We start from the raw sequence: 11,060 nt of genomic DNA on the forward strand, positions 1-11,060 counted from the left end.
TATCACCCACAGCTCCCTAGGCAAGAATAGGTTTCCTCCTGTGGTTAGTCTTCCAACTGAGGGCATCAGCATTGGCATTAATGTTGCCTGACATGTATTAGGCATGAGTTCAGTGGACAACTGGATTTCTGAGGCTTCAAACTTTGGCAGATATTTCAAAGCAGCTGAATGGCTTGTTATTTGAAAACACTTCAAATTCAACAGTGATCAGAATATCCCTGAATTTCCAGGAAGCAGGTTATCTCTAATCTCGCAGTTTGAGTCCTAGATATGTATAATGTTCAATTTTCTTCCCATTTAACTTCAGAATTCAAATGGTATAAACAATAACCACTCTCTTCTACCCTTGAACCAGTGACAGTATCACTCCTAGGCAAAAGAAACTGACATGTTTCCAATATGAATGGGTATGGAAATCTGGATAGCTAACTGCAAGTGATGGGGGTTGGGGGTTGGGGGAGGGTGTGGGGGGTGGGGGTGTGTGCAGATTAGGTGAATTGGTCATGCTAAATTGCCCACAGTGTTAGGTGTACTAATTAGGGGTACAGATAGGGTAGGGGAATGGGTCTGGGTGAGTTACTCTTCAGAGGGTTGGTCTGGACTTGTTGGGCCAAATAGCCTGTTTCCATACTGTAGGGAATCCAATCTACACTTCTGATGGCCTTACAAGGTGCATTAAATCTGGGCAAATTCTCCCTGAAAAATCAACATTAATCCATCCAGGACATTCGAGAGTTCAAGAGAAGAGGGTTGGTGCCAGTACTGGACTGAGGTGGACAAAGCCAGAAGTCACAATACCAGGTTATAACTCAACAGTTTTATTTGAAATCATAAGCTTTCAGATCGCTGATCCTTCATCAGTCCTCCTGACTATAACGTGGTGTCGTGTGGCTTCTCACTTTATCAAAAAAAATGGAGTGAATTGTCATCTTGCCTCAGGTTTGACGATGATCTCATTACCAAAAGAGGTTTTGGATTTCTGCCAAAAAGCAATGGATATGTGTACAGTCTAACCATTTACAGTGAGTTATTTGCATGAGTTATCTGCTATATCATGGCAAATACTAATTTACAACTTGGTTGGTTTACAACAATTTAATGAAGCATCTCATCTACTCCATGTGTTTTCTTTTGCAGATTTGATTATTAAAGGTACTTTCCGTTGCCATGTTCATTGCTATGAGGTTCATATTTTCACACATTTCCCTAAAGTATTGGCACATTCCACCCTCCTGGCAGTGAGGAATCAAGCTGGTATCCTTACTCTGGACCCTAACCATGATCGTATTCACAATAACTCATTTCTGTTTACTGCTTAAGATCGTAGACTGAATAAAGAAGGAAGCATATGTCAGGTGCAGAGAGGATAGATCGAGTGAATCCTTAGAAGAGTGTAAAGAAAGTAGGAGTATACTTAAAAGAGAAATCAGGAGGGCAAAACAGGGACATGAGATAGCTTTGGCAAATAGAATTAAGGAGAATCCAAAGGCTTTTTACAAATATATTAAGGACAAAAGGGAATTGAGGGAGAAAATAGGGCCCCTCAAAGATCAGCAAGGTGGCCTTTGTGTGGAGCCACAGAAAATAGGGGAGATACTAAATGAATATTTTGCACCAGTATTTACTGTGGAAAAGGATATGGAAGATATAGACTGCAGGGAAATAGATGGTGACATCTTGCAAAATGTCCAGATTACAGAGGAGGAAGTGCTGGATATCTTGAAACGGTTAAAGGTGGATAAATCCCCAGGACTTGATCAGGTGTACCCGAGATCTCTGCGGGAAGCCAGAGAAGTGATTGCTGGGCTTCTTGCTGAGATATTTGTATCATCAATAGTCACAGGTGAGGTGCCAGAAGACAGGAGGTTGGCAAATGTGGTGCCACTGTTTAAGAACGGCGGTAAAGACAAGCCAGGGAACTATAGACCGGTGAGCCTGACCTCAGTGGTAGGCAAGTTGTTGGAGGGAATCCTGAGGGACAGGATGTACATGTATTTGGAAAGGCAAGGACTGATTCGGGATAGTCAACATGGCTTTGTACGTGGGAAATCATGTCTCACAAACTTGATTGAGTTTTTTGATGAAGTAATAAAGAAGATTGATGGGGCAGAGCAGTAGATGTGATCTATATGGACTTCAGTAAGGCGTTTGACAAGGTTTCCCATGGGAGACTGATTAGCAAGGTTAGATCTCATGGAATACAGAGAGAACTAGCTATTTGGATACAGAACTGGCTCAAAGGTAGAAGACAGAGGGTGGTGGTGGAGGGTTGTTTTTCAGACTGGAGGCCTGTGACCAGTAGAGTGCCACAAGGATCGGTGCAGGGACCTCTACTTTTTGTCATTACATAAATGATTTGGACGTGAGTATAAGAGGTATCGTTAGTAAGTTTGCAGATGACACAAAATTGGAGGTGCAATGGACAGCAAAGAGGGTTACCTCCGATTACAACAGGATCTTGACCAGATGGGCCAATGGGTTGAGAAGTGGCAGATGGAGTTTAATTCAGATAAATGCGAGGTGCTGCATTTTGGGAAAGCAAATCTTAGCAGGACTTATACACTTAATGGTAAGGTCCTAGGGAGTGTTGCTGAACAAAGAGACCTTTGAGTGCAGATTCATAGCTCCTTGAAAGTGGAGTTGCAGGTAGATGGGATAGTGAAGGCGGTGTTTGGTATGTTTTCCTTTATTGGTTAGAGTATTGAGTACAGGAGTTGGGAGGTCATGTTGCGTCTGTACAGGACATTGGTTAAGCCACTGTTGGAATATTGCGTGCAATTCTGGTCTCCTTCCTATTGGAAAGATGTTGTGAAACTTGAAAGGGTTCAGAAAAGACTTACAAGGATGTTGCCAGGGTTGAAGGATCTGAGCTACAAGGAGAGGCTGAACAGGCTGGGGCTGTTTTCCCTGGAGTGTCGGAGGCTGAGGGGTGACCTTATGAAGGTTTACAAAATTATGAGGGGCATGGGTAGGATAAATAGGCAAAGTCTTTTCCCTGGGGTCAGGGAGTCCAGAACTAGAGGGCATAGGTTTAGGATGAGAGGGGAAAGATATAAAAGAGACTTAAGGGGCAACTTTTTCACGCAGAGGGTGGTACGTATATGGAATGAGCTGCCAGGGGATGTGGTGGAGGCTGGTACAATTGCAACATTTAAGAGGCATTTGGATGGGTATATGAATAGGAAGGGTTTAGAGGGATATGGGCCGGGTGCTGGCAGGTGGGACTAGATTGGGTTGGGATATCTGGTCGACATGGATGGGTTGGACCGAAGGGTCTGTTTCCATGCTGTACATCTCTATGACTCTATGACTAAATCTAGTTACCAGGTCTATAAAGTACATGTCACAGGTGGCTTGGAAGGAAAAGAGAGTCATATTGATTAGCCAAAGTGAGTTGTAGGCAACTGTGTGTGTGGAGTTTGCACATTCTCCCAGTGTCTGCGTGGGTTTCCTCCGGGTGCTCCAGTTTCCTCACACAATCCAAAAGTGTGCAGGTTAGGTGAATTGGCCATGCTAAATTGCTTGTAGTGTTAGCTGAAGGGGTAAATGTAGGGGAATGGGTCTGGGTGGGTTGCACTTCGGCGGGTCGGTGTGGACTTGTTGGGCCGAAGGGCATGTTTCCACACTGTAAGCAATCTAATCTAATCTCATCTAAACAAGAAACTTTAGACCAATACTGAGCAACTTAGTTGGGGACTCATTCAATTGCACAGTTTTGGACAGTGAATACATTCCCACAATGTGTGGACTGGATTGGTTAATACAGATTCTTCAGATAGTAAGCACTTCTTCTCTATAGCCTGTATTTTCAATTCCATTGCTATAGATGCATTAAAGTCTCTAGCTAATGGCTCATGATGGTATTCTCCTTTTTTAAAAAAAAACATGTATCACATTTATTACTGTAAGCTGAATGCACATCAGTCAGTCCTGCATCTTTTAATTAGACTTTAATATGTGATAGGAAAAATTGGCAAACTGCTAATGGAGCTTTGAGATATTTAGCCTCCTTTAAACTCCTGTATCCTAGTTCCAGTACCATCTGTTCAATATTTTGATGTGAAAAGTTAGGTCTGTTAATGGAATATAATTATGTCCGGTTTGTGTGAAGTGTAAATTCACTGACTTCCCAAAGAACGATTACCTTGTCATGATCTATTATCAAGTTTCATTTGAGAAATTGTTTCTGTATTTGGGCTACTCAACAGTAAGGATATTTCGCTTGCCACTACGTCTGTGATGACAAAATGGTTTTCCCCACAAATTTTACAGGGAAACACCACTCTTTTTTGTGAATTCAGAGTATCATCATCCCCAAATCTGGAAAGGGTAGAATTCCTAGATTCCTTAATCTTACTTCAGTGCTTGCTATCTGAAGAAGCTGTTATTAACCAATCCAGTCCACACATCGTGGATATGCATTCACTGTCCATAATTATGCGATTAAATGAGTTGCAAACTGGAATGTTCATTATTGGTCTGAAGTTTCTTGCTGTATGTACAACCCCTTCTGCCTAATCAATATGACTATCTTCTCCTTCCAAACCATCAGTGACATCTGTAATTTCAAAACTCTTGTTGCATAATCTAGGACAAATATTCTGAAATGGTACTTCTGGTCACATATGAAACAACTGCTGACCAGTTCCTTTGACATTTTCCTGCATTTGGCCCATTTACATCTAAACCTTTCCCTCTAAACACCTCAAAGACTTAGTGGAGTAGTCCTCTCCAAAGTCCATGGTAGCACCCTTCAGTCAGGTTTATGCCATAGTAAGTCAAAGGCAGTTCTGATACCAGTCCAGGGGATAGGCCAAAGTCTGGAGTCCACTGGGTGTGTTCTTGTTCGGGGTGGGGAGTCCATGTCTCTGCAGTTCATTGCTCATAGTCAGTCCTGTGGTTCCTTATCAGACAGCCTGGGCAGGAGGGATAACAAGGGGTAACAGGATAACTAGATTTACTGCATCCAGTATTGGCATTTAATGTGTTGGACTACCTAATCAGGAGGTGTGCCATGATCAATTTGTTAGATCCATCCACAGAAACAAAGAGGAAAAGTGAGGGTGGATAAAGGGGGCTGTGGAATTATGAATGATCTTCACACAGTTGTTGTCATGGATACCTCAGCAGCCCCACAGGAGCAGTCCTGATATTGACCTTCTTGTGGCCTTTTCTGACTTGTTCAGAAAACATTCTTGATCAAGCAGGACAGCTTCAGAATGTCAGTGCTTGTCCTGGTGTATAGTGACCCTGGAAAGATGGCACAGATGCCCCGAATGCTGGGCGTTCAGTAGATATCCGGCAAGTGCAAAAGTATATTGGGAAGGGCACCTGGTGAGGTCGGGACATAACTGGACAGGACGGATACCCTGGGATAGACTAGGTAATTAATGAGGCATGTTTGGTAAAATACGGTGAGAAATCTTGCTGGGCCTCAGAGACAATCCCAGCAGGCATTCCTCCAAAAGCTTGATGTAATTCACAAGTAGTCAAACAAAAAGTGAGATTCGGTCCTGCACCTTCTGCATTTGTGTAGCACCTTTAAAACTACAATGATATCCCAAACTTCTATTACCCAAAGCTGTACTAAAACACAAATGCACGTTGGGCCAAAGAAGGTAACAGAGCTGAAAAATGTGTTGCTGGAAAAGCACAGCAGGTCAGGCAGCATCCAATGAGCAGGAGAATCGGGCATGAGCCCTTCTTCAGGAATAAGGAGAGTGTGCCAAGCAGGCTAAGATAAAAGATAGGGAAGAGAGACTTGGGAGAGGGGTGTTGGAAATGCGATAGGTGGAAGGAGGTTAAGGTGAGGGTGATAGGCCGGAGTGGGGGTGGGGGCGGAGAGGTCGGGAAGAAGATTGCAGGTTAGGAAGGTGGTGCTGAGTTTGAGGGTTGGGACTGAGACAAGGTGGGGGGAGGGGAAATGAGGAAACTGGAGAAATTGGAGTTCATCCCTTGTGGTTGGAGGGTTCCTAGGCGGAAGATGAGGCGCTCTTCCTCTGTCGTGTTGCTATGATCTGGCGATGGAGGAGTCCAAGGACCTGCATGTCCTTGGTGGAGTGGGAGGGGGAGTTGAAGTGTTGAGCCACGGGGTGGTTGGGTTGGTTGGTCCGGGTGTCCCAGTGGTGTTCTCTGAAACGTTCCGCAAATAGGCGCCCTGTCTCCCCAATCTAGAGGAGGCCACATCAAGTACAGCGGATGCAGTAAATGATGTGTGTGGAGGTGCAGGTGAATTTGTGGCAGATATGGAAGGATCCCTTGGGGCCTTGGAGGGAAGTAAGGGGGGAGGTGTGGGCGCAAGTTTTGCATTTCTTGCGGTTGCAGGGGAAGGTGCCGGGATTGGAGGTTGGGTTGATGGGGGATGTGGACCTGACAAGGGAGTCACGGAGGGAGTGGTCTTTTCAGAACGCTGATAGGGAAAGGGAGGGAAATATATCCCTGGTGGTGGGGTCCATTTGGAGGTGGCGGAAATGACGACGGATGATATGATGTATATGGAGGTTGGTGGGGTGGTAGGTGAGGACCAGTGAGGTTCTGTCCTGGTGGCGGTTGGAGGGGCGGGGCTCAAGGGCGGAAAGTGGAGGAGATGCGATGGAGAGCATCGTCGATCACGTCTGGGGGGAAATTGCGGTCTTTGAAGAAGGAGGCCATCTGGGTTGTTCGGTATTGGAACTGGTCCTCCTGGGAGACGAAGGAATTGGGAATATGGGATGGCGTTTTTATAGTGGGCAGGGTGGAAGGTGGTGTAGTCTAGGTAGCTGTAGGAGTTGGTCGGTTTATAGTAAATGTCCGTGTTGATTAAGTCACCTGAGATAGAAATGGAGAGGTCTAGGATGGGGAGGGAGGAGTCTGACACGGTCCAGGTAAATTTGGGGTGGAAGGTGTTGGTAAAGTGAATGAACTGTTCAACCTCCTCGTGGGAGCACGAGGCAGCGCCGATACAGTCATCGATGTAGGGGAAAAGATGGGAGGTGGTGCCAGTGTAGCTGTGGAAGATGGACTGTTCCACATATCCTACTAAGAGACAGGCATAGCTGGGGCCCATGCAGGTGCCCATGGCTATTTCTTTGGTTTGGAGGAAGTGGGAGGATTGGAAAGAGAAGTTGTTCAGGGTGAGGACCAGTTCAGTCAGTCGAAGGAGGGTGTCAGTGGAAGGGTACTGGTTGGTACGGCGGGAAAAGGAAGAAGCGAAGGGCTTTGAGTCCTTTGTGATGGGGGATGGAGGTGTACAGAGACTGGATGTCCATGGTGAAGATAAGGCGTTAGGGACCGAGGAAGCGAAATTATGGAGGAGGTGGAGGGCATGGGTGGTGTCCCAAACGTAGGTGGAGAGTTAGATTAGATTAGACTTACAGTGTGGAAACAGGCCCTTCGGCCCAACAAGTCCACACCGACCCGCCGAAGCGAAACCCACCCATACTCCTACATTACCCCTTACCTAACACTACAGGCAATTTAGCATGGCCAATTCACCTGACCCGCACATCTTTGGACTGTGGGAGGAAACCGGAGCACCCGGAGGAAACCCACGCAGACACGGGGAGAACGTGCAAACTCCACACAGTCAGTCGCCTGAGTCGGGAATTGAACCCGGGTCTTCAGGCGCTGTGAGGCAGCAGTGCTAACCACTGTGCCACCGTAGGACCATGTTGAGGTATGCAGAGATGAGTTCGGTGGGGCAGGAGCAGGCTGAGGCAATGGGGCAGTCAGGTTTGTGGATTTTGGGCAGGAGGTATAAACGGGCGGTGCGGGGTTGTGTGGACTATGAGTTTGGAGGCAGTGGACGGGAGATCCCCTGAGGTGATAAGGTAACAAATAATATTTATTTTCCAAAAAGTGTCTTTTGAGAAAGGTCCAAAACAAGTAGGAGGTGGCAAGGAATTCTGGTTCACTGGGCATAAAAGACTGAAAGCAAGGAGACATTGGGGCAAGAAAAACAGTGAAGCGTGAGATATGTCACGTATGAAAGTTCGTAGAATTCCCAGCAGGCTGTAGGGGTGGAGAAAGCTACAGAGCTAGGGTGAGTTGAGGTCATGAAGTGATTTAAAAACAAGAATGGAAATTTTAAATTGGTGCCAATTTAGTAAGTAATCAAACGGGTAGAGAGCACAGGATTGATAGCAAATCCTACTTGATGTCAACTAGGACATGAGCAATAGTCCTATTGAATAAGGTCATGTTAATTGAAGACAGATGGCTGATCATGGCAACATTTGATTTGAGGTAACAGTCACAAGTCACTGGGGTAGTACTCTGGAAATCAAGCCCACTGTTCCCACAGACATCACAAAAGTGAAACTGATTAAACCATCAACAGCTCAATTTTACCGAACTGTTTAATTTCATTAAAAAGAGCATACACACCTTAGTATTTTTCATCAACAGGATAATAACTATTGTAATCAACCGGTTTTTAACCAATGGCAAGAAAGAAACATGAATTGCTAGTTTATAGCTTGCCATAACTTAAATTCTATCCCTTTTTAGAAATTCCCACACATACACAAACAGACACAAAAAGGGAAAAGACACATATTACAAATGGGGAAGGGACAAAAACAGTCAGTGAAGCACATTTCCACCACCAGTCCAGTTACAGGCACAGATGAGTCATTTTCCATTTACTCCTTTTCATTCTTTTAAACACTGATGGAGACATGAAGTTGTGGATACTCCAATTCTCAATCTTCCATTCACTGGTTGAAGATTCACTCTTTCAGTGACTCCGAAGGTGTTTTTTTTTTATCTTTGTCTCTCTGCAAATTCCCTTCTTGAAAGGACAGAGAAGCTAGCTGGTGGGAAAGTTCTATTAATTTTCCAGTCACAGAGAGAGAGAGAGAGAGAGAGAAGGTACTTTCTCTTTGCAGGCTGGATGTGTCTCTTGGATTGTCCAGACACAAAGCTGTAGCCACTCACCCAGGGACTAATCAAAAAGTTGTTACAATCCTGAGCACACTTGAAAACACACAACTGGTCCTGACTGAAAATCAAGAATATTACCTCTGGGCACAACTGCCCCGAATGCTCACATATGGAGCCAAGATATCTAGCATGCTCCCCTACTGCTTGGATAACGCAACATCATAGCTGCAACTCACAATGAACTCCAATAACTTGTTTTTAAAAACTGCAACATCTTTCAAAAACTTCCTTTTCAAATTTAAATCCGTATCCTTTTTTTAACCATTTTTTAGTCCACGTTCAAAATAAAAGTCTTTACTTTAGTAAAGTAGTTAAGTGAAAAATAAGAGGTTTAACAGCAGACAGGTGAGGAAGGGTGATGATGCATTAATGTTATGGACATTAATGTCCCCAATCTATTTAATGCAAGGTACATGAGGTTGCAGTTTAACTTGTGATCAGGTTCTCTGTCAAAGTCACAAAAGACTGAGCCAACCTGAGACAGTGGTGTAAGTTGGGACATCTGGCAAGGATTTTGAGTTTGTGGCTAAAGATAATTTTGTCAGTGTTTAATAGTAGCAGATAGTAGCTATGGCATGACTGGATGTCAGACAAATTACATTCCGGAACTTTATGTCTTCAGACGATATCACTATTGGGGAACATGTTGATCAGGAAGAGCGGGGTGTCTGGACTAAATCCTGAATGATTCCTAAGGTAATGATGCAGGGATAAGAAACCATTGCTGAGAATATTCTTGCTCAATGGGACACATAAAAATGATGTTAGAATGATGCTAAGACAGTGCAAACCAGCAGGGAAGGTTACCAGGAAGAAGAGTTTAGGAGTGAGAACAATGAAATGATTAGAAGGAAAACAATGAGGATATTTCAGAACTTCTAGTCCAGAGTCCTTTTGGATCTCAACAAAGAAAATGCATTTCTTTGTAAATTTTCATTCAGCTTTGTTAGCATGGGGTACAGATTTCCTACGCAGACAATGACCCAGATCATCTGACGGCTATATAGTCAGAGGCTGGGCATACCCTGAAAAAAATTCACAAAAGTCCCAATGCACGAATGACATGGTAATGGCCCAGAAATTTTAAACTTGGGGTTTTATTACCTGGCCTCTGGCATCTTCAAAGAACTCTCTAGCTCTTCATTAGCATCAGAGACTTTGTAGGTTTGTGAATTACTTCATAGTTATCCCGGAAATGTTAGGACCTTAAACTTGCATGAACTCCTGCTCAACTATAAAATTCACCATCCCTTCCCAATCACTCTCACTGACCCAAAATCAATAAACACTGATCACTCACCTCCTGAACCTCCCCAACAACCACACGACCATCCCTTCCTCTGAAACATGTAAACATGCTGCTGGAAAGGTTTAGCACATGGAATCTTCCACCATTTAATCTAAATGATATGGCTGGAATAAAGAAAGTCCCTGTTATAGAGTCATAGAATCAGAGAGAGATGTACAGCATGGAAATAGACCCTTCAGTCCAACTCATCCATGCCGCCCAGATATCCTAAGTTAATCTAGTCCTATTTGCTAGCACTTGGTCCATATCCCTCTAAACCCTTTCTTTCATACAACCACCCTTTTAAAAAAGTTATAATTGTGCCAGCCTCCAACACTTCCTCTGGTAGCTCATTCCATACAAGCACCACCCTCTGCGTGAAAATGTTGCCCCTTAGGTCCCCTTTTAAATCTTTCTCCTCTCATCTTAAACTTATGCCCTCTAGTTTTAGGCTCATCTACTCTGGGAAAAATACTTTGGCTATTCACCCTATCCATGCTCCTCATGATTTTATAAACCTCTATAAGGTCACCCCTCAACCTCATTCCTAAAGAAGGGCTTATGCCCGAAACTTCGAATCTCCTGCTCCTTGGATGCTGCCTGACCTGCTGCGCTTTTCCAGCAACACATTTTCAGCACCCCTCAATCTCCAATGTTTCAGGGAAAACAGCCCCAGCCTATTTAGCTTCTCTCTGTAGCTCAAACCCCACAACTCTGGCAACATCCTTGTAAATCTTTTCTGCAAATTTAATAACATCTTTCCTCTTGCAGGGAGATCAGAATTAAATGCAGTATTCCAAATGTGGCCTAACTAATGTCCTGCAACATGACGTCCCAACTCCTACACTCA

The sequence above is a fragment of the Hemiscyllium ocellatum genome, chromosome 17 (genome assembly GCF_020745735.1).
Source record: "Hemiscyllium ocellatum isolate sHemOce1 chromosome 17, sHemOce1.pat.X.cur, whole genome shotgun sequence".
Classification (NCBI taxonomy): Eukaryota; Metazoa; Chordata; class Chondrichthyes; order Orectolobiformes; family Hemiscylliidae; genus Hemiscyllium; species Hemiscyllium ocellatum.